The sequence below is a fragment of the Vanacampus margaritifer genome, chromosome 1 (assembly GCF_051991255.1).
Source record: "Vanacampus margaritifer isolate UIUO_Vmar chromosome 1, RoL_Vmar_1.0, whole genome shotgun sequence".
NCBI classification, from domain to species: Eukaryota; Metazoa; Chordata; class Actinopteri; order Syngnathiformes; family Syngnathidae; genus Vanacampus; species Vanacampus margaritifer.
The window spans coordinates 52,964,351-52,979,984 of NC_135432.1; the positions used below are offsets into that span (position 1 = coordinate 52,964,351).

At 40.4% G+C, this 15,634-nt stretch overlaps 1 pseudogene; it reads right to left on the minus strand.

The window, feature by feature from the left end:
- Window positions 1–13,270: 13,270 nt before the first annotated feature.
- LOC144044861 (regulator of chromosome condensation pseudogene) lies at window positions 13,271–14,188 on the minus strand (annotated as a pseudogene).
- Window positions 14,189–15,634: the final 1,446 nt, after the last annotated feature.

Genomic DNA, 15,634 nt, shown 5'->3' on the forward strand with positions numbered 1-15,634 from the left:
GCCCTTGGCTTCCGCCCATCTCCCTCCGCACCCGACCCCTTTGGCCCCTCCCACCGGTGGTGAACCCATGAGAAAGGGGACCCACGTTGCCTCTTCGGGCTGAGCCCAGCCGGGCCCCATGGGTGTAGAACCGGCCACCAGGCGCTTGCCAACGAGCTCCGCCTCCAGGCCTGGCTCCAGAGGGAGGCCCAAACGACAGTCCATTTATTTTATTCTTCATAGGGGTCTTTTGAGCCGTGCTTTGTCTGGCCCCTCACCTAGGACCTGTTTGCCATGAGTGACCCTGTCAGGGGCATAAAGCCCCAGACAACATAGCTCCGGGGCTCATTGGGACACACAAACCCCTCCACCTCGAGGTGCCGGCTCACGGAGGGAACAAGAACAACAGGAACAAATAAATAAATAATTGCCTGTAAATGCCATGAAGGACATTGTTCTCCTTTATTCTGTTTACATAACGAGAGATAGCTGAGTTTATATTGTAGCAGTCAATCGCCCCTCTTGTGGAGTGAGATCAGGGGGTCCTTTGAGGCTCAGGTATCTTTTTTTGATTGTTTGTTTATTACCGGCATTCCAGTGGAAATGCATTGAAAAGTTGTTGTTTTCCTTTCCTTTCTACCTCTCACATGATAAGCTCAATTTGTGTTGAAATTTCTTCTTTTAATATTTGGGGAGATCTCCCACAATGTCAAACCTCGGCAATCTCGTTAACGCAGGCAAGAGAGCTCAAATATTAAACAAAGACATAACGCATAAACTGATGCATTGGATGGTGACGTGGTTGCCATTCGACAGCAATGTGACCTCATTTTTTAGGACATACTTCGAAGAGTAACACCACATTTCCATTTTACAATAAATGAGTCACCTGTGCTCCAAATGCATTTTGAAGATTCATTCACATTTTGACAGCAGGGAACTTTCCAGAAGACCCCAGCATGGCATTTACAACTGTGCCAACTCACAGCAGAAAGCGTAGTAAGAAAATCTTTGTATTGCTGCTCTGTGCTGTGGATCTGAAATCACAAAGTAGTTGAACAGACCCTCGATTTTGTTAGAATTTAATGGGGTCAACAGAGGAGCTCTCACCTGTGGTGAGTCTGGCATTTAGCAGCCTATAAACTTCTTCCTCATTTTTCATTCACGTCGTAGCTAGACACATACACACACGCGCGCATGCGAGCGCACAGCTTGTTAACAGGTGCTTGTATCCACATGATCTGTTTCCAGTTTTGTCTTTTTGTCCCCAGCTGGTGCTGCTCTGTCTGGCCACAGAATCCAGTTAGAAGTGCAAGTGGTTTCATCCCAAGTCGCCTCAGACTGTGCTTCCTGACCTTCATTGAGCCAAGGCTTCCATTTTAATATTAGACAACCAAACAAAAATGCTATAAAAAGTATGAATACTCAAACACAAATGGAATGCATTGATTATGTCTAGATGAAAAAAGTATGTCAAATTTATGAATGATAATGAAGTGAAATTGGATCATTTCTCACAGCAACCCTGTTGATTTCTCACAACACAGTAGTGCACTTTGGTTGGGAGTCAGTTGTGGGGTTCCTGCTGAGGAGACCCGCGGGTGCTTGGTGACATGCTTGGTAAACCAGGCACCGCTCAGAGAACTTTTGAGGCCGAAGCTGTGGCAGGTGCGGCTTTGGGATATGGATTGACTCTGCCGCATGTATAGCCACATGATGCAAGATGTGTCTTCTACTATGCTCTGTTTCTCCATTAGAACAGAGGTACAATAAAACTTTCTAAATTTATATTATTATACACCATATGCCTGATTAATAATCCCAACCACTTTGTGCTTTTTCTAGTTTTTCCCCCTAGGGTAATAACTTGAATGTTATGTTCCAAACTGTAAAGATAAATGGTTTCAATGATCTTGTGGTATTTTCCTGAATCTGAAAGTTACATAGTTTTTGAGATTCCATATTTTGGTTTACCGAAAGTGTGAAAATAACGCACACATTTTGACATTGGTATAAAGCTGTATAAGTCTGTTCAAGAATGTCCATGAAGTATCCTTTCATTTTTGATCCAATAACATGAAAGACAGCAATAGTTATCATAGAGAGGAGCCTTCTGTATGCAAATTATGTTTCATGTTGAAATTAAGAACACAATTTGGCAATATTAGCTGTGCACAACAAGTTTTTTGAACTTTTATTTGAGAATATACGACAAGCATTTTTGATATTCCCAAATAAATTTAAATCTCTAAAATGAAAAGTTTATGTAATTTTCTGACTGACTAAACAGTCCAGAATTACTCAGAATGCATTAAAAATATTTTGGGCATTTGAAAATAGAAAAACTCTTTTACTGCCACAAGTTATCCAAAAAACAACCCCTACAGTGCAAGCCGATTTCGAGCATTTTAACTCATCATACGTAATATTGTGTACTTTACTTGTGGACTACCTTAACATGGTGGATACCAAATGAAAGATCGTGTTCCATTCGTCCATTAGAAAATATGTTTTTTTCTACCTTATTCCGTTCTTTAGTTATCACCATATGAAAATAGGTAATTTGAATGACATATGGAGAAAACAATCTTTTTGTGAAAAGATACATCTTCTGCACAACAGTGACTTTGGCACTAACATTTTTTTTATCTAGTGACGCTCTGTAAATTAGATTTAATGTGACGAAGGCTTTGAACATTCACGTCGTCCTTGAAAATTTTCTTTTTCGTCAGATTGGTCATGTTTCAGTGTAATCCCATACTAACGGGATCCCATTGAAAAGAGATACAATGCTGCCATCTGCTGGCCATAGTTAGTGGGTGTTTGTGATGTCACAAGTCTATTGAGTAGGCAGCACTGGCAACAACTTCCCCTACCCATTGAGAAAAAAAAACACGTAATAAACGTCAATTAACGTTTTTGGCGGCATTCATTTGAATTTTAGTATACGTCATTAAACGTTTTTGGCAGTAAAAGAGTTTTTAAGGATGTCAGCAAATCAGGGGACCACATTATGTACATGTACAAAGAAAAAACTGCTTTTGTGAATTTGATGGGTTTGGTACATGTAATTAACTGGATTTTACTTGGAATGATTAAAATTTACTAGATGATTAATTATGGTGATTAATGAGTTGGGACAATGTCACCAACAACTTTTGTTTAAATCTGTGGTGTTACGTTGGTTGACTGAGACTCATATCGGCTCATGAAAAGGAGAACCTAAGAGTTGAATATGAAATTTCAACTGTGTTGCAAGATTCTCTGTCTCACATACATCCACCATGAGCCAGACACCCACATGAGGACACACGGCAATAAGCCATGAGTTGGCAGTTCCCTCGAGTTTTTTTATTTTTATTTTTAGAAATCTTGAAAATAGTGTGTGAATGATGAGAGAGACTTCAAACAAGGTGAGAAAGAAATTAACTGAGGTCAGTCTAGTTAATAGATTGGTGCATAGCACAGCAGTCCCATGACAACACGCAATTATGCCTGAAAGTGTGTGTGCGTGTGTGCAGTATAGGGGATGACATCAGAGCAATCTTGGCAAGGGCTTTCAGGCAATGTCATAGTATAATTGTTGCATCACTTCATTAGGCAGCCAGCAGTTGTCTTGCCAGATTAACCGGGCATGCAGCAGTCAATGTGGGAGTCTGCTAAGCACACGTTCACAATCACGCACACACACTCAAAGTGAAACACACAACTTGGTTCAAAGTCAAAGATGGGCTAAGTTTCGGTGGTTTGCTAAAACAGGTCTCATGTTTCTTTCCATGACAGCACAGTAACGGCAAAAATGGAGGTGCATTGTGGGAAGGTGTCAGAGAAGCACCTGTGTGAATAAGTCTGCCGCTTACAGCAGCAATGCCTGTAATTATTTAAAAATTTGTGACAACATTATGTTTATGTAACTTAGGTAGACGTTTTTTTTGCATCTTGTTTTTTGAATGTTCTCATGTTACTGTGTATGATTCTTGATCCCTTGTGGTTGTAATGTACACTTTAGTTTAATAGTACATTTTAGCCAATGTACTGCTTTTGTTTTGTAAACATGTAATTTTAGCTTAGTAGTATATCAGTGACTGTACAGGGAGTCCTCGTGCTACGAACGAGTTCCATTCCTACGTTGGCGATGTAACCCGAATTTCCGCATAAGTCGAATTTCACCGTTAAAGTCGAAATTTACATCAATATACTTTGTTTAAAAAATATATATAGAATAAACAAAAAAAATATAAGATGCTTCCTTCTGCCAGCTTTATTCTTTGGGGCCATAATGTGAAAAAAAGTTCGCGAAAAAGTCAAAGATACTCCTGGTGCATAAAAACAGACAAGCGCTAGCACTTGCTAAGCAGAAACACTGAGGACAAAATGGCGGACAAGGGACAAAATGGCAGACATCGTAAAGTCGAAACGTCGTAGGTCCTAACTGGAGGACTCCCTGTATTGTTATTTTTATCTATTTTATTCATATTTTTATTTAGTTTTTCATTTTTTTCCATTTTTTTTAGAGTGACACTTCTGTCTGCAGATAAAAAATAGCCTCTGGCTAATTCTGGCATATTTAGTGAAATGTGTATTGATCTGTACGGTTCCTGATATAAATAAATTCTGAAATTATAAAATTAAAATGGTCACAAGAGGAAGGTCGATACTGGTATCGGTCGCTGTCACATAATGTATTGTTATAACTGCATTTTACGTTCTACTCCCACCATTGTCAAAAACGGCTTGTTACTTTTTGTGACATGATGTGAAAAAATAAAGAAAACAGAGAGATGTTTTAGTTCTTCGTGGTTGACAACTTGATCAAGATCTTGGTTAAAATCTTTCCGTGTTAACATGAACCATGGAGTATGAATAATGATGACACAACAGATTCGGAGATGCAAAATATTCCCCATTCATTGCTTTGTTTAAGAAAAAAAAAATCTATGTTGTCGGCTCAAAGAGTAACTCGAATGACCTTTGCCAGTTTAAAAAACACACAATTCTGGCATTCAAAATGACTACAAACACATCCAGGTAAGGTATTTTTTTTTCAGTTGCTATTATTAGTTAGCATTTTTTTTTTTGCTAGAGCTATGGGAACACATTAGCACAATGAACGCTCATAAAAATTTAAAAATTGATAATAAAAAGAAATTATTTTTTGCCTTTGGACCTAAGTAAATTTCAGGGTATGTAGCTTCTGACTTTTATTTAAGTGTTGAGTCTGCAATATACGTCATTACAGGGCTTGAGTACTTTTGCAACCTCCATAAATAATCTCCACAGAAGTGACCTTTAGTAATACCAATGGTGTCGCTACTATCATCACTATAATGATCACATTCCCACGCCTGTTGAGCATCTGCGCAGTCTCCGTCTGAGGCGAGGTTTTTCTCATGAAACCACGTCGATGGCCATCAAAAAACCAATAACTTCCTCAGTGTCGGCTCACTTCCGCCTTCTGTATGTGGAGACCTGCCGTTGCCATGGTTCCCCGGCTGGCGTTTGCGTGCGAGCAATTTAGACAGTCGTCTGGGGTTTTCGCACACACACAACAGGAAGACGCTTGTCGCACTTTTCAACCGTTTCTCACTTCTGCCTTCTTGATTTAAGAGAGGCGGGGGAGGCGCAAAGACACAACACACATTGTGAAGTCCTGTTCCCAAAAGAAAAGTCATGACGTAAATACAGATATCAGAAAGGTGAAGATAACGTTATGCATGCATTAACTGCACGATTGCAACAAAAGTCAACATTAATAAAATGTGTCGGTAATGTTAAATCATTGCTTTAAAAAAAAGGTTGAGCTGACATCTAAAGTTCTTGTGCTCTACTGTTTGGTTGATCTCCAACCAAAATAACCACTATTGTTGAAAACTCCCTGACAGTGTCTTTAAACCAAAACAGAATTGTTATATAGTCCCCCCCCCCTTCTGTTCTTGTATTACACTAGGGAACACCATTTTTGTTGGGGTAGGTCTAATAGCTTTTTTAAACAAATTTTTGGGTGCAGGGGTTCAAAACTGATCTCAGTTTTTCTCTATCATGTCAAGTTTTTGAACTAGGATCCTCGTGTTCTTAAAAAAAAATAAGGAAAAAACTGTATTTAACAGATATATACTTGTTTTATGAACATTTTCATATATTGACATACAATTAAATGTGAAGAAAACAGGCCTGTCTACAAATTTCATTTAACACTTAAAAAAAAAATACACTGGGTATGGTGTTAACGTAAAAAGCAGTGGAATTTTGGCTATCTATACGTGCTAGACTGTGGACAGCAAGATAAGCTAAATGACATCATTGCCTAATTTGCATAAATGTTAATTTGCATGTAATTGTAATGGAAACTGTAGAAGAGAGGCAAAATGTGAGGAAAAACACCCTAAAGAACACCAGAAAAAGTCGCTAGATTTGTCGCTAGTCGTTTTTAGCCCAACAAAAAGTCATCACGAAGCTTCGAAAAGTCACCAGATGTAGCGAGAAAAGCGCCAAGTTGACATCACTGTTCCTATGGTGTGAAAATAATTAATATAATTTACATTGACTGTAAGGAATGATCAATTCAGGCAGATTCCTATAAAATTGTATTCACATCAACTTCTGACCACCCCTGTACTGTAGCTCTACCATTGGTTCACCACTGGTTCAACTTGCTGTCAACAGTATATTGTAAATGGATTGATGGGCTGCTGCTTCTAAATTAAAAAATACATAAAAATTGAGTTAAAAATAATACTAATGCCCCCAAAGATGCCGGCCCACCGGGCATCTACCTTGTACGCCAAATGGCCAGTCCAGCCCTCCCCCCAGTGTTACCATTGAACGAAGTGCCCAGCAAGTACCTGAAACTGAACAAATGGCAGCCACGTAATGGCTGAGGTGATTCACGTGTGCCGCTTTTCTGAGCGCTGATGACTGCTTTTGAAAGTCATGTATCACCTCACTCTCTCTGGTGGACAACTAAGAAATAAAACACCTCTTATTGAATGAAGCCATCAGTAGAAGAAATAAAGGTGCCCAGTGGGAAGCCATCTGTAAATGTAAGCCCTTAGCTGCTCAGTAGCTGTTGGGATACGCATGTCATGTCTGCACATAGTTCCTTTTCTTTGTGTATAGAGTTGTCAAGCCGCAGCGAGGTAAACTACGCTGTAACCTCATACCAGAATCCGTCTGCGGACTTAGCTGTGCCAAGTCAAGTCTCCTCCATGCCAACCTGTCTCTTATTTCTCTTACCTGAAATACAATCTAGCACACACACCTTTGCCTTTCAGCAAAACCCAAGACAACTTCTGGGGAATAAATTAAAGCCTTCAAAAGCGTTACTTTCAGATTTGGAATAGTCACTAACTTTTTTAGATTATTTGGAAAGCGGTTTTAAATTTCTCAGGTCAGCTAAAAATCATATATACTTCATGTGCATATAGCCAAACAAAACGGAAACTGCGTTATCATAACAAGTTTAAGGCTCCCTTTTATCATCAGTTGAAGAGCCAAAAAGCGAAAGATTTACAGCGAATAAACGTACTTTTTAAATTTCGTCCAGGCCTTATATTGCTGTCAAATTAAAGCAACCACAGCTTTATTTCATAGCACTGTTGCATGCAATCCGAGTCCTACACATAAAAAAATGGAGTTACTGCACATCATCTTAACATCACACACATATTGCATGTATTTCTTAATTTGAGTTTGATTTCAAATTGTCAGTTAGAGAACACTTAGCCGAACGATGTGCTGATTTATTGGCTACCCTGGGTCCGTCAAAACAAGCTTTAAGACGACAGGTTAAAAACAACAACAAAAGCAGAAACCACTTATACAAGAGGCAGAAGACTCATTATGAACCTATGAAACATTTTCCAGGTTACCCAGCTCAAGATCATTTTGAATATTATGTCACTTCTCTCTCTCTTCTTTTAACCTATAATTTTCACCTGCATGGCCATGCATAATGATGGATTTGTAAGCCCTTTTTATGCTGGAACAGTTTTGCTGCGTTTGAAATGCTCCCTCTGTAGTTGATCACACTGTGATGTTTATTGAAAATGCAGCTGGACAGAAAATTATTTGATGGGACAGACACAAAGACGGAACAGACATGGGACATAGGATACAATTCACAGCAGAAGATTTTTTGAATATTAATGATACACGACGACAAGTAACGTTACATAGGAGTCGTGTTCTTATCTCTGAACGGAGAGGACCCCCTGTGAGGAAATGATGCAACAGCTAACATACAGGACAGGATGCGAGAGGACAGGAAAAGATAGGACAGGATGGGGGTATTGAGCAAGGCAGTGCTGGTGGCGGGCATATTCTCCCGTTTGCGCCTAAGTTTTTCTTTTTCTTTTTTAAACGCACTTGGCTTGTACACTTTCAAGGTGCGACGATTCTCTCGTGCAGACTTCTAACAAAATACGCAACTTATTTTCTTTCAAATGCACATCAAGAATATTAACAAAATTCCATTTAATCTTTGGGCCTATTTGCCCATTTGCCAACGATTGTTAACAACATGCTGTTTTTTGGTCTCCCCATGACTAGCATGAAGAGCTAACAGTTAATTGCTGCAGCAAGACATGACGAGGACATGAAAGTTCCATCATACTACTCCTGTACTTTGCTTGGCTCCCTGGTCCACTTGAGATGCAATTTTAAGGACTTGGTTAGGTCCTGAGGAAAACTCACTTTCCCCAAATTATCTACCTGTAGTGCTTCATCTCATTAAATGAACTTTCATGGTGTTTTAGGCGACATTGTACAGCATCTGTTTATGTTAAATATTGCCCACTCGGGAATCATCCTGGAAGGGGGGAAACCTTCCTTCTGGTCTCTTCAAGATTTCTTCTTTTTTCTCCTCCCAGGTGCGTTAAGATTTTTATTTTTTTGCCTGGCTCAGGGAGTGACACTAATTTTTGTCAATTGCGGGCTTTGGAAGCCCTTCGAGACTGTCTTGTGATTAAGGGCAATGCAAGATTCAGGTGAATTCTATCCTGAAAAATGACAACTGAATCCAGACCAGATTGACAGATTATTGTGGTAGAAAGTGTCAAAACCGAGCTGGATTTTATTGACACTGTGAAAGTTCAAGTGGTCTACCTCATTTTGGGTTACAATTGATGTACTTCGTGTGATGTTCAATAATCTATTCATTTTGCCATCCATTTTCTATTCCGCTTTTCCTCATTAGGATCATGTGTGAGCTAGAGTAGACGCTCAACAATTTATTGATTAAAGTGGAAAGTAACAGATTATAGATGTTGTTCTTACAGCCATTATAAATCACCTGGATACATCAAATCCAAGTCAGAAAGGGGCCATTTTTCTTCTTGAGCACTGTTAAAGCACAGGACCCCACACAACTCAGGTGATTTGTACCTTTACCATGACATCCTTCCCTTGGTGCATCAGTGATCATGCATATTGGTATTTGTATTTATTATTTAAAAACAAACGATTGTTTTCTATTTTGCTTTCTAATGATCTTTCATGCATTGTTCCAACGTTGAAGAAAATTATGCTGATCTGTAATGGGTTCATATCTCAGTGGAAAAGTGTGCACACGTGTGGGTTTGTGGAAACCACTTCTTTTGCACGTAAATTACCGAGCAACTTTTGTTGCGGCCACTTCTTTTGAATCTGTGGTTCCCTGAACAGAAATGAGAAAACTCCAAATAATCCACAAGCTGCTGGATGAAGTCAATTTCTAACTTTGTATATGAATAAAGTGAACTTAAACAAGTTGAGCGCCAGGTTGCGTGTCTGTGAACCAGATGAAACGAGGATGTAGATAGTTTGTGAGTGGGTGGCGTTGATGACTCAATTTAGCAGAAGCTAACCAAGGATTCTGGGTAGAAACCTTGAGTTAATCAACCACTGTGAGAATGTGGTGATGCATGTGGTAGTCTCAACAAAGTTGACTTGCAAACACCGGTGTTGAGCACTCGATCAGGATGTATTCGATAAAGTACGAAATGTGCAAAATGAATGCCTGAATTATTCTTCTTTGCTATTTGTTCACGTTTGTCACTTCCGCTTTTTGTCTTGTGCACTGATACGCTAGCTAATAGTCAATCAGAGTGATCAGTTTGTCACAATGTCGGACATTGCCCACCGACAGGTCTGACGTGCCAACGGTGAGAAATAGTCAAAATAGTATGTTTATTTATCCAGGAAAAAAAAATTGTGTCCAGTGAGTAAATAGACATTAGTCACAATCATGTGAACGGTAGATCGGAGTTGGAAGACATAAACACACACAGTCGCAAGCTGTAAAGAGAAATAAGGAATAAAAAGCTACAGTTCCTTCTCGGTTGTCTGCACGGCAAGTAAGACCACAACCACAAAGCCCCAGTATGTCAGCAAGCACCTGGCTACAGACGCTCCCAGTCAGCACTGTCAACACACACACACAAAAACACACCATCAACAGATGCGCTGTTTTTTTCTTTTGTCTTCTTAAATGAATATAAAAAGCACCTGCTTGTTTGAAAGTGTGCGCTGATTTTGGACCTATTCATTCACAGCAATTTACTTGGAGAATGAAATCTTCAGTGCAGTGTTTTGTGTACTAAATGGTAAACTTTCCCTGAAGTGTCACTGTTATGTGAATCCACAACAGCAAGTGAGACACTGACATATTGAATATTCCGCCCGTAAATCTTCTAGCCCGCAAGCTAGCTACCAGCTAGCGTAATAAAGTTGATTTTTTTTTTTGTGAGTGAGGTGGTGGCGAATTGGACAACCCCGCTGCCGGTCTGCGAGCCAGCTAATGAGCTAAATTACTAGGTCCTACTATCAAGCTATATGTCTTGCGGAAAATGTGAACCGGCGGCGGAGTTGTCCAATTTGCCCGTGCCTCACTCACAAATGCCATGGTGTCCACACAACAAATTGTGTCCAGCTATTATTGTTACCCGCAATTGCCATGCATGAAATGAAAAAGCTCAGAACGTATTGTACTCGGGGATGAGTGGCCCTTAAATACATTTTTCAAAATGTTTAATCTTGCTGATCTGTTTTGAGGTGTAATAACAGAGTTCACCAATAACTCAAGAGTGCCTTCACCGCCAATACTCTATTGCTCCATCAGAAAAGACGAGATTGCAGGTCAAATCATCCATCCATTCATTTTCTGAACCGCTTAAATCAGATCATCAAATTGTGTCTTTCAAGGTAGAACAGTAAGCAGATTATATGTTCACCAAAGTTAAACAAAAGTATTTGCCATCAGTTGCCAACCTAAGTTGCCATGACAACACATATCTCAAAATCACACAAACTGATTGTTTTCCACCAGAATCGTTGACAGTTTGTTCCGTTCAAACCATTTGTTTTAAAAGAGCATGCATCCATTCACACAGCCTAGAAAACGTGCATCAGTTTAGGCTTAATAACAAATTTTGCTCGTTTTTATTTTTGAATATGTTCCCAATGCAGTCATTGTTTATACATACTCATAAGAGTTTGGAGTCTTTTTGCATCTTTTTTTTTGCACTTTTCTGTATTAGTAATATTTTCTAACTAATGATAATGTTGAAAACACGAAATTGCCCAGGTGCTCATGAAAAATATAATGGCAGCAATAAATATGCAGCTTGACATGGCACTACTGATTTGTTCAGTTGATAAGAATTCTGGGTTTAGGAAAATAAAAAGTTAATAAATTTAAATGTGGGTTTTATTTTAGGGCTGGAAAATCTTTACTCTTTTACTTAAGTACATTTTCAAGTTGGTACTTTTGTACTTTTACTTGTGGCGCCCGCGGCTCAGGGGTAGAGCCGGTTGTCCAGTAACCAGAAGGTTGGTTGTTTGACCCCCGCTCTACCCAAGTCATGTATTGTTGTGTCCTTGGGCAAGGCACTCCACACACATTACCTGCTGTGCAACTCACACTGGTGTATGGAAGGTGCGAATGCTTGGTGGTGGTCTTCGGGGCCGTAGGCACACACTGGCAGCCACGTTTCCGTCAGCCTGCCCCAGGGCAGCTGTGGCTACTTTAGTAGCTTACCGCCACCACAGTGTGAATGTGTGAGTGCATGAATAATGTATGTAACGTAAAGCATCTTTGAGTGTCTGGAATAGAGCTATATAAATCTGATGTATTATTACTTAAGTAAGGGAGTGATTTCAGTAGTTCTACTTTTATCAGTATTTTTTTGCACAATTAACAGTACTTTTACTTGAGTTGAGCACTAGTAGCCTAGTAGGCTACTTTTGACATCTCTGTCTGACGCCTCCATTTTGATACGTCTAGCCTATTGTAAAGAGGTCCACAATGATATGTTCCCATATAAAAAAAAAAAATTAGCACACCCCTAGCATTTTCATTGTGGAAATTATCACAAGCCAGTGCAAACATTGCAACTTTGGAGCTGTAATACTTTTTGCCTGGGTAGTGCTTTTTCCCACACTCCCGCCAGTACCTAAACACACCATGCCACACAGCACCTGTTTTCAGTCAACTAATCACCAGTTAGACACTATATAAGCTGCCTTGGCTTCACTCTCTACAATTAGGTGGGAGAGAAGCAAAGGAGCAGCTAGCTGCTGCTACAGATCAGTCTAAAGAACTATGACTTTTCAAATTAACTATGTTTGGTTTTATGGTAACGTAACTGTTTGGCAGCTGATTGATAAAAGGCTACAAACTCAAATCCGCTATGTATTTTAATGTACCTGTACTAGCAGCACAAACAACGCTTTAATATGGTAATGCTTATGAATGATACGAGCAACACAAAAACTGGCGTGTTTTGTAGATATAACAATAAATGTGAAGCCACATTTTTATATAATTATATTGGCAGCGCTTTCCTTCAATGCACCACCATAACAAGGCACCACAGACCAAATATAAAGTCCATGAGTACCTCACTTACCATAACGCTAAATTTAGAGCCGCTCCCCGCAGAACGGGCTATCATGCGTGGAAATCACCTGTGGCTGTAAGTCTATACACTTTTGTTTTTCTGCTCGTGTGTTGTCTCATCACTGGGCCTTTTGTCCGTTGCAAAGAAACTTTCCAAATAAGTCTGTTTTTTTTGTTTTTCACTCATTTTGCTAACTTGTCAATTAGCATCAGCGCTACGCAACTAGCATCTTGACATGCGTCAAGAGTCTGTCGTAAACTGAGAGAATCCGGTCACTTTTCAAAATATTTTTTTTAGCCTCGGCTAGTCAATTAACCGGAAGTACAAGAAGTTGTTTTTCTTTCAACTGTGCGATCTGACGGTCTGGTACCGGTCTGCGGCTTGGTGGTTGGGGACCACTGATTTAGCTTACCTCATCAGGTTTCCTGTTTGTCTTTGACCAAAAGGACCGTATGCTGCCCTCCACTGGACACTATCATTGCTGCAGTTTTCCAGCTGCTTGTCGTAGTCCTCCTCACCCGTGCCAAGTTGCTTGATGCCCATTCCCCAAGCATACACGGTCCCTCCCTTGCTGACAGCAAAGCTGACGGATGCTCCACATGTCACTCTGCAAGCTCGTAAAATCCCTACTGACGGCTGTGGGCTCACTTTTAACTTCAGCCTCTTCATCAAGGCAAAGGCGCCCATAATGTGCGCCTGTCCTTCACAGTTAAGGCAGACCATGTGATCTTGTCCTCTAGAGAAGTCAACCCAGGTTGAAGTGGACATTTGGAAGGAGGCCAGTTTCACAAGGACAAAATGCTCGTTTGGGTTTTGGATGCCCAACTGGTTGGAGAGGCCGAATCATACAAGTGTCCATCTTTGGACAGGGCAAATGTGATGTAAGCTCCACAGAAGGCATCTATGAAGTGAACTTTCCCTTTGACCCTGACTATCTGGGGAATCAACAGTCGATTGGGGCCTTTCCCGCCTCCCCGATATGAGAAATGCGAAAACACCCTTCCTACCTGTTCCTGATGTGTATATAAAAAATAAAAAAAATTCCTTGCTGGTCAACATTACAGTATTGTCATTACCTGATGCAACTTTGACGACTGTTTCTGTCAAGGGAACTTTTGTTGGAACATCAGTTTTGAAATGATCCAGGAGACCTGTAACGCCGTCACGATGCCCCATATGTATACAGTTCCAGCCGTGTGGCTGTCTCTTGCTGACACCTGGATCACCTTCTTTTTGAGCACCAACGTCCCCGGAATAATCTCGGACCCCATTTCTTTCATTTCCCGACCAAGGGCACCATCGTCATTACAGCCAAACGTGTTGCAGAGGCACATAGTGTATGCCACCACCTGCGCTATTTTCTCAGGGACACAGTTCTGTAAATTATTATTTTGCTTATTTTCTTTTGTTTATTGATAAATGGTGATGGCAATAAATTGAATCAAAGCTTTGGCTCATGTCTTTATTTAGTGCCTCTGCCCTCCTGTAGCCAATTCTAGAATCATCTGATCTAGCCTAGTTATGCTACATGCAATAACCTAGCATGGCTCAAACACTTGCTACAGAGCACACATCAATAAATTTGTAGGGAATTATAGATGTCTTTAGAAGTTCCCTATATCTATCTTTAAGAAAACAAAGTTGGTCGATTTGTGCAGTATAATCTGCTGCTACTCCTGTGGGTCTGGGCTGCATTACAGGTTGGGGGAGAGACCGCCGTGAGTGGCCTACATTAGGAGCAGCAAATGCCCCGAACACCTAGATTAGACATGCAGTGGCTGGTGAGCCACCACATGTAATGATGCACCAAAAGAAATGACAAAGAGCGATGGGATCTGATATTAAAGAGCACAGAGGATAAACTGAGTTTGTGCGTGTTTGGGGAGTTGAGACAAGGCCGTCAAGCGAGCCCTGCGTCACCAACACCTCATAAAGCATCCTAATAGACACCACTTGTATTAGTCAGAAGGGGACAAACGAAAGCGGGGCGGCATGAGGGAGGGCTACAGGAGAAAGTGAGAACATTTTTGGAGAAAAATGGTGCTTGCTATCATGTTACTGACTTTCAAGAGACTACACTTTTTTTCTACATATGCCTGCAGTTACGATTTGACAGACGTACGCTGTGTCTTGGATTTCCTGAGCCCCCCTTCTCTTGCTTGGTCTAGGTCAGGTACTGAAACGTGGGTTGCTATATGAAAGCAGGTCACTGCTTCACGTACGGAAATATGCACACGCAGGATGGCAGAGGTATGATTTGAAGAGAGGCCACATTACCCAAAAAGTAACACTGGCTGGGGAACAATGATCGTTTTGTTAGTGTTAATGCTGGTTTGTTTGAATCAATGTTTGTAGATAGGGATTAGGTAATATGTAGTGTTGTGTAATTACAATATGTCATAACTTTGATTTTAAGAGAACAATCACCCAAAAAGTCGACCTTGTGAATTTAAATTAAGTTTATGTAATGTGTTGTTCGAGTGGTTCCAAACAAAATACAGTTGACATGAGCATGTAATAAAGAGGTAGTGCGCTCCCATGCACACGGTGTCTGCGTTAACCGCTGTGCATCTGCAGTAGAGGAACATCCTGCAAGCTCGTCTGCCACATCCAAAAGCCACGTCTGAACCACAGGAAATGCGTACGAGGATTACGCACATGCCCAGGTACTGAAAGCGAGAAGCACACTCAACTCCTGCAAAATGTCAACGCACGTTACATTTTATTTCAGCGGCGGCAATTAACTGACAAAGAGCAAAATAAAATCTTTTTTTTTTTAT